The 15,877-nt window shown below is 37.6% G+C and overlaps 1 long non-coding RNA gene across 1 annotated transcript; it reads right to left on the bottom strand.

Moving 5' to 3' along the window:
• Nucleotides 945-14,522, bottom strand: LOC102159018. Its single transcript, XR_002346182.1, has 3 exons — nucleotides 14,439-14,522; nucleotides 4,843-5,208; nucleotides 945-1,061 (listed from the first exon to the last, which is right to left on the bottom strand). It is a non-coding gene; the product is annotated as an uncharacterized LOC102159018 (long non-coding RNA).

The following is a 15,877-nucleotide window of genomic DNA, read 5'->3' as shown; positions in this document are numbered from 1 at the left end:
CAGCCTGGTAACCATCAGATACCTCTATGTCTGTCCATCACTGTGTTGGTCTCCCCTAATTTTCCAAGATAACCCTGCATCACTCTACATTCCAAATCTTATATGGGATCCTCTTTTGATTCACAGTAACTTAAAAATATGGAGAAGAGGTGATCCCGGGGAAATGGAGTTCACCTTGGACAGAAGCAGCAATGCCAGGTTGGTACTATTGTGTTCAGACGTCAATGACTGATTTTACCACCCCATTCTACAGCTGAGGAAAATGAGACTTGGCCTGCTTAGTATTACTTGGTTAATTAACAATATATTCAGGCAAAAGATTTAAATACTTCATGAAAAAAGAAACCCAAATTAGGAATAACCATATTTAATACCAATAAACTTTAAAAATCAGATGTCGCTGTACATTCAAAGTAGAAAAAATTAAAAATTCTGACAATACCAAGTGTTGCTGAGGAATAGACATGACTATTTTGGAAAAAAAATTGGCATTATCTAGAAAATCAAAGACACTTTACCCTATGTCCCAACAATCCCTCTCCTAGATATATTATACTCTAGATACACATGTGCACATCAGCATATATATAGAGAGAAAATGTGCACAGCAGTATTTTTGTATTAACCTAAAATTGGAAACAACCCAAATGTCCATCTACAAAAGAATAAAATTTGACATATTCATACAATAAAATACTGCAGGGTAAGGCATATGAATGGATTAGAGTTATACACAAAAAGTATGGATTATAAACATGGAAATAAAGCAATAATTAGTGTAGAATATAATTATTTACCTGCTGTCCTTGGGCTTTTTCCAAGCTTAGACGTTTTGCCCTCAGACTATGTTCAGTAAGAAAACATACATAATACTCCATGTTTGCGCAATTCAACATCTCATTTAAAAAAAAAAGACAAAGCCATCCTTGAATCATTTCATTTTTAGATGCACAAAATTCATTACTAACCTCACAAATCTGCATGATGGTTTTTCTCATGTGCCTCAGATGTTTACCAAGTAGGTAATATCCATTTGGGTCCTTATGCATCCAGTGAAATGCCTAATAAATCAAAGTAGAAAATATTAACAGAAATTATCTTTAAAGACCTAGTCTTAGACACCAAATGCTTACAATGTAGGTATCACTGTGATGGAATACAGATTCCTTCCTAGCACACAGAACATATCCACAAAAGTCTGCTTTTGGTATACCACCTAGATTCTCTCTACTGGGTCAGTGTACCCATCTGCCAGCTGCTGGTACCCTTTGCAGCAGGACTGTCCTTAGCTGATGAGAGTCACTTTGACTTAAGATGCATAGGAGGTTACACTATGCGGGTTACACACCCCTGCAAGTCAGGACAGCTAGCTGATGTAGGGTGTAAAAAAAGCTCCGCTTGCCTTTGGGAAGGACAATTTCTGTAGCAACATTCACACTCCAGAGTTCCACATGGAAACAGTCTAAGGCCAGATTTCTTCTGAAACATATCTTTGCTTAGCTTCTGCTTTGTTATGCTTCCTCATTCCCTTACAAGGTTCTCTAGAGAATACTCCCTATGTAAAAAACTTCCTCAAGAACCTCATGCTTCTAGAAGTCTTACCCAAGACAGCTGATACCACAGTTGGTTCTACACTGGGGATGAACAATATAAAGTTGGATAAGGGAGAATTTTTTAGTAGTGGGACTCTCTCCCTATTTCTCAATTTAATACTATGGTAAGGGATTCTTGACTTGGCCTAAATATACTGATGAGGTGGCTCTTAGAAGCTTGAAAAAAGTAGTGGCCCATATTAAATGCATGCCAGAATTTATGTGATAGGCTGTGGAGGAAGAAATCAATGGCTCAGAGAAGTAGGCATGCTAGACTAGAACTATAAATATAAGATCATAAAATCCACCAGTTATCAATATTTCTAGAAACATCCAGGGAACATTCTCTTTGCCAAGGCAATAAGGAAAGCTCAGGTGAGGGGCCATCAGCATCATTGAAAAGTTCAGGTGTGGTGGTTCTTTGGAGATCAGTACTGACAGAGTAACTACCGCAGAACTGGGCTCCTCATCAGCAGTAGGGAACCCAAAGAAGAAAAAGTCAAAAGGTGCCACTTAACCATTGTAGACAAGGAAGACATAATTATTCAAAATGGGGAACAAGCTGGAACAGCAGCCAGGAAAGCCTGACTTAAAGGGGTCTATGGATGTGGCTCATACATACTTCTTATGTATCCCTAAAGGCAAGACAGTTTAATATCCAACAAGAGTACTGCATATAACCAACAGAGGTCAAGAAAGGATGGTCAGCAATCCCACCCCTGGACCTATATCCAGACAAAACTTTCATTCAAAAAGATACATGTACCTCTATGTTCATTGCAGCACTATTCACAATAGCCAAGACATGGAAACAACCTAAATGTTCATCAACAGATGAATGCATCGAGAAGATGTGGTACATATATACAATGGAATACTACTCAGCCATGAAAAAGATAAACGAATGCCATCTGCAGCAACATGGATGGAACCAGAGATCCTCATACTAAGTGAAGCCAGAAATAAAAAGAAAAATGCCATATGATATCACTTATTTGTGGAATCTAAAATATGGCAGAGATGATACTATCTGCAAAATAGAAACAGATCACAGCTAAGAGAGCAGACTTGTGGTTCCAGAGGTGGGGGTGAACAGATAGTTTTGGGTTTTTTGAAGCAAACTGGAATGGATGGGCAGTGGGCCCTAATGTACAGCACAGGGATCTGTGTATGATTGGGTCACTTCACAAAAAAAGAAAAGAAAAACGGGGAAAAAAAAGAAAGAATATCCTTATGTTACAATGTTAAATGAAAAAGTCAGAATTCAACATGAATTGAATGTACGATCACAACTATATAAAACAAACTACACATTTTCACAGGAAATCTCTAAAGAAACACACATCAGAGTGCCTTGGCTTTGAGTGACAGAAACATGACTTTTTGCCCATTATTTATGTAGTAAACTCTCTATAATAAGCAGGCATTATTTTTATAATAAAAATAAACTTGATTTAAAAAGAAGGATGACCAAAAGAATGTGTGTATATATGTACATATATACATATATGTGTGTATGTATACATATATATACACAACTGAGTCACTTTGCTGTGCAGTAGAAACTGACACAACATTGTAAATCAACTATACTTTGATTAAAAAAAAAAAAGAAAAAAGAAAGGATGACCAGGAAAAAAGATAAAGAAAAAAAGAAAGGATGAGATCAGGCCTCCAAGAAAAGTCACAATCCCTTTCCCCATTATAAACCCCATTTCCAACATAAGCGGTTCTAACCCAGAACCGTTCCACTGAAAGAGAGTTGGTTCCCCTTGAGGAAGGCCCTCCAACATCACAGCCAATATCAGAAGCAGTGATTCCCCCAGACTTTCTGCGCAAGAGACTTATGGCCGTGTACATTGGAGAAAGGGGACACCCAGCTCTTTTGCATTATCTGAATAATCCCATATCAATTAAATGAGTTAAACTTACTGTTTAAAATATTTTCATTCACCAGTGGCTTCACTAGCAAATTCTACCAAACCATTAAAGGAGAAAAAGTATCAATTTTACATAAACTTTTCTAGAAAACTGAAGATGAAAGAATATTTCCTAAATATTAAAACCAAACACTAATATCTGAAGCTCCCCTATGGGCTCCTTATTAGAGTATATGGAAATTTGCCAATAAATGGATTTCTGTCCCAAGGTCATCCTTCAGTGAGGCCACTGGATCCATAGACATAACTTGCGGTATTTTCCCAATTCCCATCTCAGACACTGACATTACTCTAATGTAGGCTTCTTGGAACCTAATGAATAAAACTACCACACTAGTGAAGGTAAAGCAGAGACCCTTGAAATGGCCACACTCTAAGTTAACAAATAAAAAATACATTGCATCCTTTGCAGAACAGCAGACACTAGCATTACTCGTAAAGACTTAAGGGATGCAGGGGTGACAGTCCCATCAAATTCATCAGTCTGTCCCCAATATCAGTCTGGATCATAGTGTACAACAATTAACCAAGTATAAGCCTCAATTGCAGTTAATTTACCAGATGTGTATCATACTAGAACAGGTTTTTTGTTTGTTTTGTTTTTTCCAGCACCACAGGTGCAGCATATGGAAGTTCCCAGGCTAGGGGTTGAATTGGAGCTGCAGCTGCCAGCCTATGCCACAGCCACAGTAACACGGGATCCGAGCTGTATCTTCGACCTACACCACAGCTCACATTGGATCCTTAACCCACTAAATGAAGCCAGGGATTGAACATACATCCTCATGGATACTAGTTGGGTTTATAATGTGCTGAGCCACAAGGGGAACTCCCTAGAACCGATTCTTAACACAGCCTCTGGTATGTCCCAACTGAACTCACAGATATGTTCTGTTTTAGATCCATCAGGTAGGAGAATCAGAAACAAATGTTATGGACATTGGATGAACAATACCATGCATTCAATTTCATTCCAGGGTTCTGTTTACTCTCCTGATTTTGGTCATAATATTCTCTTCCTTATCATGAGCATGAAAGGACTAAAGGGAAAAGGAATTATGGGTTGTCTTATTTTTTGCTTTTCTTCATGACATTATTTTCAGTATAAGTGGTTGGATAATACAAGAAAGTTAACATGAGTGAAAAAGGATATAACAGGGTTCCTTGGCTGTTTATGTTTCTTAGAAAACTATTACCTTCTTTCTGCATTCAAAGCAAGTTCTGATACAAACATAAAGGATGGTCACTTGGAGTTGTCAGCACCATCCCACACTTACTGTATAAGTTATGGATGGATGCATTATGCTTACCTTGTACTCGCTCTGAGTTTCACTGAACTTCGATGCATCCTGGGTCCATCAGAACTCAGTACTCATGGAACATCACAAACTATGTGCAAACATAGTGATGAGCAACAGTGGACACAAATATTGCATGAATTTCTTCTGCTCTGCTCATACATACATTCATTCCATTGTCCCTTCAGGCTTCATGGACAAAACACAAGTTCAAAAGTAAAATTCCAAGATGGTGACAGCAGAGCATTAAACTAAGAACAAGGTCCTTCTGAGCTTTGGAGCCTCACACAACTATACCGGTCACACTCCACTGAAGCCAGCCCTGCCAACATGATGTTTTGTGCAAGTTTCAATGAGTAAATGCACAAATGAATCTCACTAAAAAAGAAAGAGAGGAAATTCAAATTAATAACTTATACAACTCAGCAGGAAAAAAACCAACCAAATGGAAAAATGGGCAAAAGACCTGAATAGACATTTCTCCAAAGAAGATATACAGATGACCAACAAGCACATGAAAAAATGCTCAACATCCCTGATTATTAGAGAAATGCAAATCAAAACCACCATGAGATACCACCTCACACCAGTCAGAATGGCCATCATTATTAAGTCCACAAATAACAATTGCTGGAGGGGGTATGGAGAAGAGGGAACCCTCCTGCATTGTTGGTGGGAATGTAAGCTGGCACAACCACTATGGAGAACAGTATGAAGGTACCTTAGAAATCTGTACATAGAACTACCATATGACCCAGCAATCCCTCTCTCTTGGGCGTATTATCCAGACAAAACTTTCCTTAAAAATTAATAATGAGTTTTTTAAAATCTATCAAGTTATAAAACATATTTTTCAAAGATAATACAAGAAGATGGGAAGGTACAGTGAACTGGGAATTGTTAGACTACACTGGCAGTGTTTCTACGTTTCTACTGTAAAGATTCTAAGTGGGGCTCACATTCTTCAACAGAGCACTTCTACTTATGGAAATCCAACCTAAGGAAATATTTCAAAATTTCAAACAGATTCATATTTGATCATGTTCATTGCAGTATGATTTTTTGTGTGTCTTTTTTAGGGCGGCACCCACAGCACATGGAAGTTCCCAAGCTACAGAGTCAAATCAGAGGTGTACCTGAAGGCCTATGCCACAGCCACAGCAACACCAGACCTGAGCCATGTCTGCAACCTACACCACAACTCACGGCAACACCGATTCTTAACCCACTGAGCAAGGCCAGGGATTGAACCTGCATCCTCATGGATCCTAATTGGGTTCATTTCCTCTGAGCCACCACAGGAACTCCTGCAATATTATTTTTAAGAAAGAAGAATTGGAAACAAACTTAATGCCAAAGAGTGGCAGACTAATTAGAAAATGTTTAATATTTATATGTGATAAAATATTAGGCCACCATACAGAGCATGTATATGAAATATTTGTCATGTTGAAGTTCCCATCGTGGCACAGTGGAAAAGAATCCAACTGGGAACCATGAGGTTGCGGGTTCGATCCCTGCCTCACTCAGTGGGTTAAGGATCCAATGTTGCCGTGAGCTGTGGTGTAGGTCGCAGATGCGGCTTGGATCTGGTGTTGCTGTGGCTGCGGTGTTGGTAGCTCTGATTAGATCCCTATCCTTGGAACCTCCATGTGCCATGAGTGTGGCCCTAAAAAGCAAAAAATAAAATAAAAAGTCATCAAGGGAGGTGTGCTGGCCCAAAATCCGAAAAAAAAAAAAAAAAACTGTCAGATAAAATGCCTCATAATATTAGTTAATTAAATGGTAGAAAATTGTGTACATTATAATTCTGTTTTAATAAATATTCATATTAAAGACTGAAGAAATTTAGGAAAACACTAATAGTGCTCATCCTGGTAGTGGAGATTATAGGTGTTTTAGCTTCTTTGTATGCTTCCTACTTCTTCCTTCTACCGTTCTTAAGTTCTTTTGAAATTTAAAAAAAGTATTAAACATTAATCATAGGAAAGACTTAAAACTAATTCTAAGCCTTTTAGGAATTTATTAATATTTTAGAATGCATTCACCTATGTCTGGTACATTTTTCATAATTTGTATTTTTCTTTATCCCTTCAATTGTTTTATGAAATCAATTACTTTTAGCTCATGCTATTAAGCCTAAGAGAAGGAGATAAAATTGTGTGAAGGTAATAACAGTTATATTGACAAAAAAGAGAAAAGAGCCAGGCACTCAAACAGCTTGTATCTTTGCTATTTTTACCTATGTACCAAATCGAAATTTCAATTGATCCTTGAGGTTTTAGCCCAACACTTCTTATCTTGTCTCTCTACGAGATGAACTCTGGTACAACAGATATATTTAGGTACTTGAAACACTGTGGAAATGGCCTCAAGGACGCCATTACTGCTTTTGTACACAATCATTTCCTCTGTAATTATTGTTTTCAAATAATTTTAAATGGTATTTATGCTGTTACATTTCCTAGTTGCACTTATGCTTCATGGTTAGGAAAAGAAATACAGATATGCCACTATCATAATTGATCAATATTTGAATATTCACAACAAAGATCTTTCTAACAGTCACACACATGCACTTTTATTACTAGAAGTCCAAATGATCATTTCTAACCATATATTTAATAATAGGAAAAGCAATGAATCTAACCTCAATTTGTTCAAGCCATCATGAGCAACTGTCTAGAGAAAAACCCTTTATAAGTTATTTTGTAAAGAGCTTTAAGTTGTATTTGAACTTTTTAATGAACAGAGAATGTATCATCTCTTCTTCCCTAAACAGATAAACATTTGAAAGGAAAAGACTCAAACTGGAAATATTTAGGTCAAGATGACCTGCCCTTCGCTGGACTGATTCAATTAAAGGGAAGTTTATACCCTCAGTGCAGAGCAGCTCCCTGAGTTGCACCTCTACACATCAAGATTAGGGAGTTTGCTTCAACCTAAGATTCTCAAGGTTGGAAGTAAACTCACAGGTCATTGACTCCATCAGTTCTCAAATGGGTCCTTTTGTGTTGTGGTCTAGTGAATCTCTGTGAAATAAGTAAAAATAGAGACAAAATAATGTGTACCTCATAAAGCTAACTGTATTCAATTCAAAGGCATGTCCTTTAATCTCAAAAAATATTATTTTAGCATTTTTGGTATTAAAATACCTTTTTTAATAAAATTAAGTGGCTGTCTTCTTTGCTTAATAGACTTTTTGAAAAAATAGATGATTAGGGATCAGTTTTATTAGAAAATTCCCTGTTCTATGAAAACCTGAGTCCAAGAACAGGTAAACAAAGCCTGAGGCAGCTGTTAAGCAAGGACCTGTGTGCCATGATGAGCAGGGAGCTTTGGAGGCAAATGGAACAGGAATTGAAGTGTGTGTAACTTCAAAGAAATTACTTAAACTAATTAAGTAATTCATTTCTTTGTCTGTAGCAGCTGAACAAAACCTTTGTCTCAAGTTGTTGTGCAAACTATAAAATGAGTGGTTGGCTGACTCTTTTTTTAATATAATGATTTTTATTTTTTTCCATTATGCCTGGTTTACAGTGTTCTGCCAGTTTTCTACTGCACAGCATGGCGACCCAGTTAAACATATATGTATACATTATTTTTTCTCCCATTATCATGCTCCACCATTAGTGACTAGACATAGTTCCCAGTACTACACAGCAGGATCTCATTGCTAATCCGTTCCAAAGGCAACAGTCCACATCTATTAACCCCAAGCTCCCAATCCATCCCACTCCCTCCTCCTCCCCTTGGCAACCACAAGTCTATTCTCCAAGTCCATGATTTTCTTTTCTGTGGAAAGGGTCATTTGTATCATTTATTAGATTCTAAATATAAGTGATATCATATGGTATTTATCTTTCTTTTTCTGACCTCACTCAGTATGAGAGTCTCTAGTTCCATCCATGTTGCTGCAAATGGCATTATTTTGTTCTTTTTTATGGCTGAGTAGTATTCTATTGTGTATAAATACCACATCTTCCTAATCCAATCATCTGTTGATGGACATTTGGGTTGGTTCTATGTCTTGGCTATTGTGAATAGCGCTGCAATGAACATGTGAGTGCACGTGTCTTTTTCAAGAAAAGTTTTGTCCAGATATATGCCCAAGAGTGGGATTCCTGGGTCACAGTAATCAAGACAGTGTGGTACTAGTATCAAAATAGACATACAGACCAACCGAACAGAACTGAGAACCTAAAAATAAACCCTGACACCTATGGTCAATTAATCTTTGACAAAGGAGGCAAGAATATAAAATGGGAAAAAGAGAGTCTTTTCATCAAGTATTGCTGGGAAACCTGGACAGCTGCATGCAAATCAATGAAACTAAACCACACCCTCACACCATGCACAAAAATAAACTCAAAATGGCTTAAAGACTTAAATATAAGACAAGACACCATCAAACTCCTGGAAGAGAACATAGGCAAAACATTCTCTGATATCAGCCTTACAAATGTTTTCTCAGGTCAGTCTCCCAAAGCAACAGAAATAAAAACAAAACTAAACCACTGGGATCTAATCAAACTGACAAGACTTTTACAGCAAAGGAAACCAAAAAGAAAACAAAAAGATAACTTACAGAGTGGGAGAAAATAGTTTCAAATGATGCAACTGACAAGGGCTTAATCTCTAGAATATAAAAGCAATTTATACAACTCAACAGCAAAAAAGCCAACAACCCAATTGAAAAATGGGCAAAAGACCTGAATAGACATTTCTCTAAGGAAGATATACAGATGGCCAAGAAGCACATGAAAAAATGCTCAACATCCCTGATTATTAGAGAAATGCAAATCAAAACTACCACGAGATACCATCTCACACCAGTCAGAATGGCCATCATTAATAAGTCCACAAATAACAAATGCTGGAGGGGGTGTGGTGAAAAGGGAACCCTCCTGCTCTGTTGGTGGGAATATAAGCTGGTACAACCACTATGGAGAACAATATGGAGGTATCTTAGAAAACTATACATAGATCTACCATACGGTTGACTGACTCTTGAATAGCTCGATACACATGACATTGTTGCAAAAAGTCCTTGCTTATTCCACCCTATCTAATGGGCACTCTCTCCTCACCCACTCACCCAGCCATTCTCAAAACTACATCAAGGTATTCATCATTCTCTGGATTAATTTTATTTTCCTAACCAGAATATAAGATTCATGAGAAAAGGGGTCTTGTCTGTCCTATTCCTACTGCATCCCCAGGAATTAAAATATTTGGTCAAAATATGGTATCATTCCATGAATATTCATAGAATATTGAATTAATATAAAGTTTCTGACCAAAAAAAATCCTCAATAAATATTAGTTCCCCTCTTTATGACTGAGGGACTTATTTCCCTAAAATATAATGTTCGTCTTTATCCTCTGAGGCTATCAGAACCCAACTCTGACATAAAAGTTCTCTCTCTTTCCAAACATATATTCCTAAGTAGAAAGTAATTCTTTAGGTAACTGTTATTTGATAAGATCTTCTTTATTTCAGAGCTGGCTACAATTAAGAATGATTATGGGATACCAACCTCAAATTGGACTTTGGATGCCTATTTAGTTTTATGAATAAAGAGAATGTCTAATCTTTGAGATTTACACAGATTGCCAGTAAAATGTCATTTAAAGCCTTCCATTAAGACTATGTATAGTATCTGGTAATTGCTTATATTAATTTGCATTTCAAATCAGTATTGAAAAGATTCACCAAGCAGTTGTCTTCAGCTAAATTGTCCTATTCTGCTAAAAGCTAACATTAATGAGGGAAACATTTAACTTAACACAAACATGGTAAGTACTAATACTAAAAAGAAAAAGGAAGGAGGAAGGTGAAGGACAAAAGAAGGAAGGAAGGGGAGAGAGAAAGGCATTACCACTGAACAAAAATCAAAACCATAAATAAGAAAATTAAAATCTTCAGAGAGTCTCTAAATCTCAGAAATCAAGTCTCATGGAAGATCCTATACATCTGAGACACCAGAAATGACCTTTCCTGAGTAGGCTAAGAGTACATACCACCAAAGAAGGGTGGATTTTTTTTTCTTTTTCTTTTTTGGCAGTAATGCAAATATACACATCTGGACTAAGGAAACAAGAGGCTGAGTGGGACAATCCCACTTGATCTTGGCTGTTACCCATCCCTCTAAGTATGAAATTAGTGCCTATATTTAAGGGATTGGCAGCCATTAAAACACAATATGTCATAGCTCCAACTCTCTTCCCTTGGCAGAAAGTCTGTCCTGTGCAGCTGTTGGAAGTGGTGGGGGAAATGGGCTGAGTAGCATTGGTAGAAATACAAGTCAAGACATGGTGTGCCAATTCCTGTTTAGCACACAACTAGGCACTGTAAAAGATTCTTAGACTTTGACTTGGAATTCAATATGTTAAAAGCTTGGAAATCATCACTTCTGTCTTTAGGAAATGAAAATGTTAAAGAAACTTAAAATGAATGACTTTTCTGGGAAATATCAGAGAGCTGAGGTTGCAGGGCAGATCCTAGAGAGCCACAGCTGGGATCTGTTCATCTGGAGAAGATGTCACTGGGACCATAAGCTGATAGGAACATTTAAATGGTAATTTTGATAAATTGATATAGGCTGACTAAGGACTAGCTTGAGAATGAGAAAATCCTGGGACTGCAGGGTCTTAGGGGGCCCTCATACTTTCATGATTTCACCTCAAAGAGCCCTACAAGTTTCTTCCCAACAGAGAAGGGCCAAGTAAATTACCTTGTAGCTATGGCAAGTGATAGGCAAGTGTCATCACTGTGAAATATGCCAGTGTGTTCTCCATAAGAAACACCTGTACTTCCAGAGCTGTATCCCACCTGGAAGAAGAGTGTTTTTCCCACTATATCCCCCTCTAGTCAACATCTCATTCAAAGGAGGGGAGAAGCTCAGAAACACACATGAAGGTCATAGCCTAGAGGAACAGGGCCACTAAAAGACTGAGCTTTAATAGTAATATTATATAATGCCTCTCCTCCTCCATTCCTCATACCATACCATGCCACCAACAGGGTTCCAATATAATAACAGTGAGTTCAGCTGAAAAAAATGTAAGACTCAGATTCTGTTTAAGAAGAAATTTTTAATGAAACCCATGGAGAGCATGGGAGACAAAAACAAATATACTATAAGACTTGAAGCCTCTGGTATCTATAGCTACAATGTTAAAAACACCCCAACTGCTAGCCAAATCAACATAAAAATTCACACTAAAGGCCTGCTTATTTCAGTTCCTATTACTCAATGCATCATATCCAGCTTTCAACAACAAAAATACAAAGTAAAAAAGAACACAGTCTGAAGAGACAAAACAGGCATCAGAATCGGACTCCAATATGACATAGATGTTGGTTTTATCAGGTCTGGGCTGTAATTTTAAGTAATTATGATTAATTAGCTAAGGGTGCTAATGTAAAAAAAAAAGATAACACTCAAGAAGAACAAATGGGTAATATAAGCAGAAAGGTGGAAACTAAGAAATAATCAAGAGAAATGCTAGAAATAAACACTGTAAAAGAACATGCCTTTGATGGGCTAATTAGTAGACTGGACACAGCTGAAGAAAGAATCCATAAGTTTGAAGATAGGTCAATAGAAACTTCTAAAACTGAAATATAAAGAGAAAAGAGGACGAAAAAAGAAAATAGAATATCCAAGAACTACAGGATACTTTTGAAAAGTATAGAGTGTAGTAATTGTAGTATCAGAAGAAGAAAGTTAAAATAGATCAGGATAAATACTGAAAGTAATATTTGCTAAGAATTCCAAAATCAATGATAACAAACCGCAGATCCAGGAAGCTTGGACACCAAGCAGGATTGATACCAAAAATTAATAAACAAATATATATGTATGTACATATACAAGTTGTTTGCACCACTGAGACATGAAGGAATATAAGAACATAGAACATTGCCTTTGAATCTGGCAATGTGGAGGTAACCAGGGACCTTGATTAGGATAGTCTCTGCAGTGTGATGAGGACAAAAGCCTGAATGGAGCCAGGTACGGAAGAAAGTGAGGTGAGGATGTGGAGATGCTGACTCAAGAAGTTTTGCTGTGAGAGTAGAAAGAGCTAGTCTCTAAGGGGCACCTGGAGTAGAAAGGAAAATCCATTCAAATTTAAGAAGCCTCATAGATTCTGCTTGAGCTAAATCAGGTGAGAAGGGTTGTGTGAGGAAAGGCAGAAGACCTAGTTGAAGAGCCAGCCACTCTCTGTCTCCTTCTCCCATCAGCTTTGGGCCAAAACTTCCTTTTTTTGAGGTAGTGATGTTGTCCTACCTTTGGGGAGAGACAATATGGGCCATTATATTTGTTTGTTTACATTATTGCGATGGGGCCTTCCCCTCTTAAACACTAGGACATCTTAGCAAGTATAATGTAAAATCTGTACTAACAACCCAAGTTTCACGACTAACACTAACAAATGGCTCATATTTGGGGAAATTGGGGGAATGTGCAATTCTGTTAGCAGTAGCTTAGGAATCTAGAGGAAGACCCATTTGCCCCTCAGAAGTTTCCCCCCAACTTTCCTTAACCAAAGAATCATCACAGAGAAGATGAACAAATAGGATGAATAAATAATAGATATAGCTAAGTAAATAGAGAGATAGATAAGTAGATATTTATTTTAAGGAGTTGGTTTGTGTGATTGTAGAGGCTGACAAGTCCCCAGTCTGCAGGGTGGGCCAGCAGGCTGGCAACCTGGTGAAGAACCAATATTGCACTTCAAGTCTGAAGGTAGTCTGTTGGTAGAATGCCTTCTTTCAGGGATGTCAGTCCTTTTCCTACTAAGATCTTCGACTGATTAGATGAGACCTTCTCACATCATGGAGGGTAGTCTGCTTCACTCGATGACTACCAATTTAAATTTTACTGTTGCCTACAAATTCACTGAAACATGTGGAATAATGTTTGGTCGACTACTCAGTTACCATGGCCTAACCAAACTGACACATAAAATTTACCATCACATCACCTAAATCCACTGACTGGTGTCTTCATAAGAAGGTTGTATGAAAGTATAGAGACACGCAGGGAAGGGGGCCACATGAAAACAGAGGCAGAGATTGGAATGATGTGTCCAAAAGCCTAGGAATGTCAAGGATTACTGATAACTATAAGAAGCTAGAAGAAGCAAAGAGCAATTCTCTTCTAGAACCTTTGGAGGGAGAATGTCTCTACCTTCATTTTGGATTTCTAATCTCCAAAACCATGAAAGAATAAATTTCTGTTGTACTAAACTACCCAGTTAGCGGTAAATTTGTTACAGCAACCCTAGAAAATTATATAACATTTTAAAAAAATAATAAGCAATCTGAACCCATAATTTCATAATTTTTAAAATTATTCAGTTTTTAACCTATGATAGTAATACGACTCAGTCTTCCAAATTCAAATATGGAAATTTGGAAGTAAAACCCTACCTTTCCATCCCAGAGTCCACCTCTGCACAGTCACACTTTTTACCTTTTTTATGAAGCATACACGTACCCATAGCACCTATAAAAATGGGATCATCTTAGGCATAATATTTTTCAGCTTTCTTTTTTCACTAACTATATTAGGAAATACATAGGTATCTTTACTTACCAACATACAGAGATCAACCACATTCTTTTAATAGACTGAGTAATGATCTACTACAGCTCCCATCTCATAATTCGCAGCATTTTATTCAATATATAGTTACTATCAGCTGTGGGCTACGCATGAAATTCCTGTTTCTCAAGAGTAGAAGAGATAAACAAAAAAGAAATTGTACTGCAGTGTGATAAATGTTTCAAGAGTCACAAACACAAGGGACTGTGGGAGGGGACAGGAAGGGTGCTTCAGGCACAGGGAGCAGAGTGTACAAACAACAGGAGATACAAAGAAATAATCCTTTGAGGCAAGACAAGCAGCATCGCACCATTCTCACAAGTGATTGCAAAAAAAGAAAGACGCTCACATGAGCTCTGTAAGGTTAAACCTGGTCAGTTTTCATAGAATTAAATAGACTCATTTCAAGAGAGGTTATGTAAAATTGTTTAATAATCAGTTGGCTCAAACAATGCACCATGTGGCCTGAGTACTTTATCAGTTTAAACAACTATGATTTGTTTGATTGGTACTTTAAAAGATGCATACTTCTCTAGCATATGAATCTTGGCTGCTGGCACATGGACCCTAATGAATCATTGCTTACATTTCTAGGAAGCTTTTTCAAAGATGCAGCTCTGAGACAGGGCTCCAAACAGGTAGCATCCTAGAAAATGAGGCCAAAGAGCATATAGCTAAAGTGATCTTAGTGAAGTTGAGGAATCTAAAGGCAAAATCCCCAAGCTCAATCTAAATGAACACCAAAGAAGGGTGATTTATTACCAAAGGACAGAAGAAAATGATTAGCTTTAATGAGGCACCTCGTAGTTTATGCAAATTGGATCTGATTCACCACTCATCTTGGACTCAAAATTCCCAGTGACTTGTAGCTAATCAACTTTAATCATAGGCATGCCTAATGAGTCTTTCATCTGAGGCCTTGATGTACTGCCTGACTTCATTATTAGGTGATGGGGTGGGAGGGCAAGTGCCTGCAATTTGGCATGGAGTAGGACAGAATAGGTGCCCATTCACTTCCTTTCAGTAATGCCTGTAACCTTCCTTCCATCTTCTCCTCTCCTTTCCAGTTACCAGAGGAAAAAGCAGATCCAAGTTTTCCCTTTCATTTAATGAAAAAGGCTCAACGGCAGCAGGGAACATTTGGGCAGATGCCCCCAAATGAATCTGTATTCATATTAAGAGAACATCATCCCAATGCCTCATTCTGTACATCTTCAGAATAGACTTGGCGTTAGTAGAGTCAGACTGGCATAGCAGTACCATAAGGAAATGGAGAAGAACCTGGACGTTCCCTTTCAGACAGTTTTATCTCACCTGATTTTTGTTTTTCAGTCTGAAATAAATACGTAATGGAAGTGGTTATTGTGTCATTAAGGATAAACTAGTATTACATTCTCCCCTAATGGCTGATGCCTCAGTAGCTACCCGGA

Source organism: Sus scrofa, chromosome 7, assembly GCF_000003025.6.
Source record: "Sus scrofa isolate TJ Tabasco breed Duroc chromosome 7, Sscrofa11.1, whole genome shotgun sequence".
Classification (NCBI taxonomy): domain Eukaryota; kingdom Metazoa; phylum Chordata; class Mammalia; order Artiodactyla; family Suidae; genus Sus; species Sus scrofa.
This window is presented reverse-complemented; position numbering and strand designations above follow the sequence as displayed.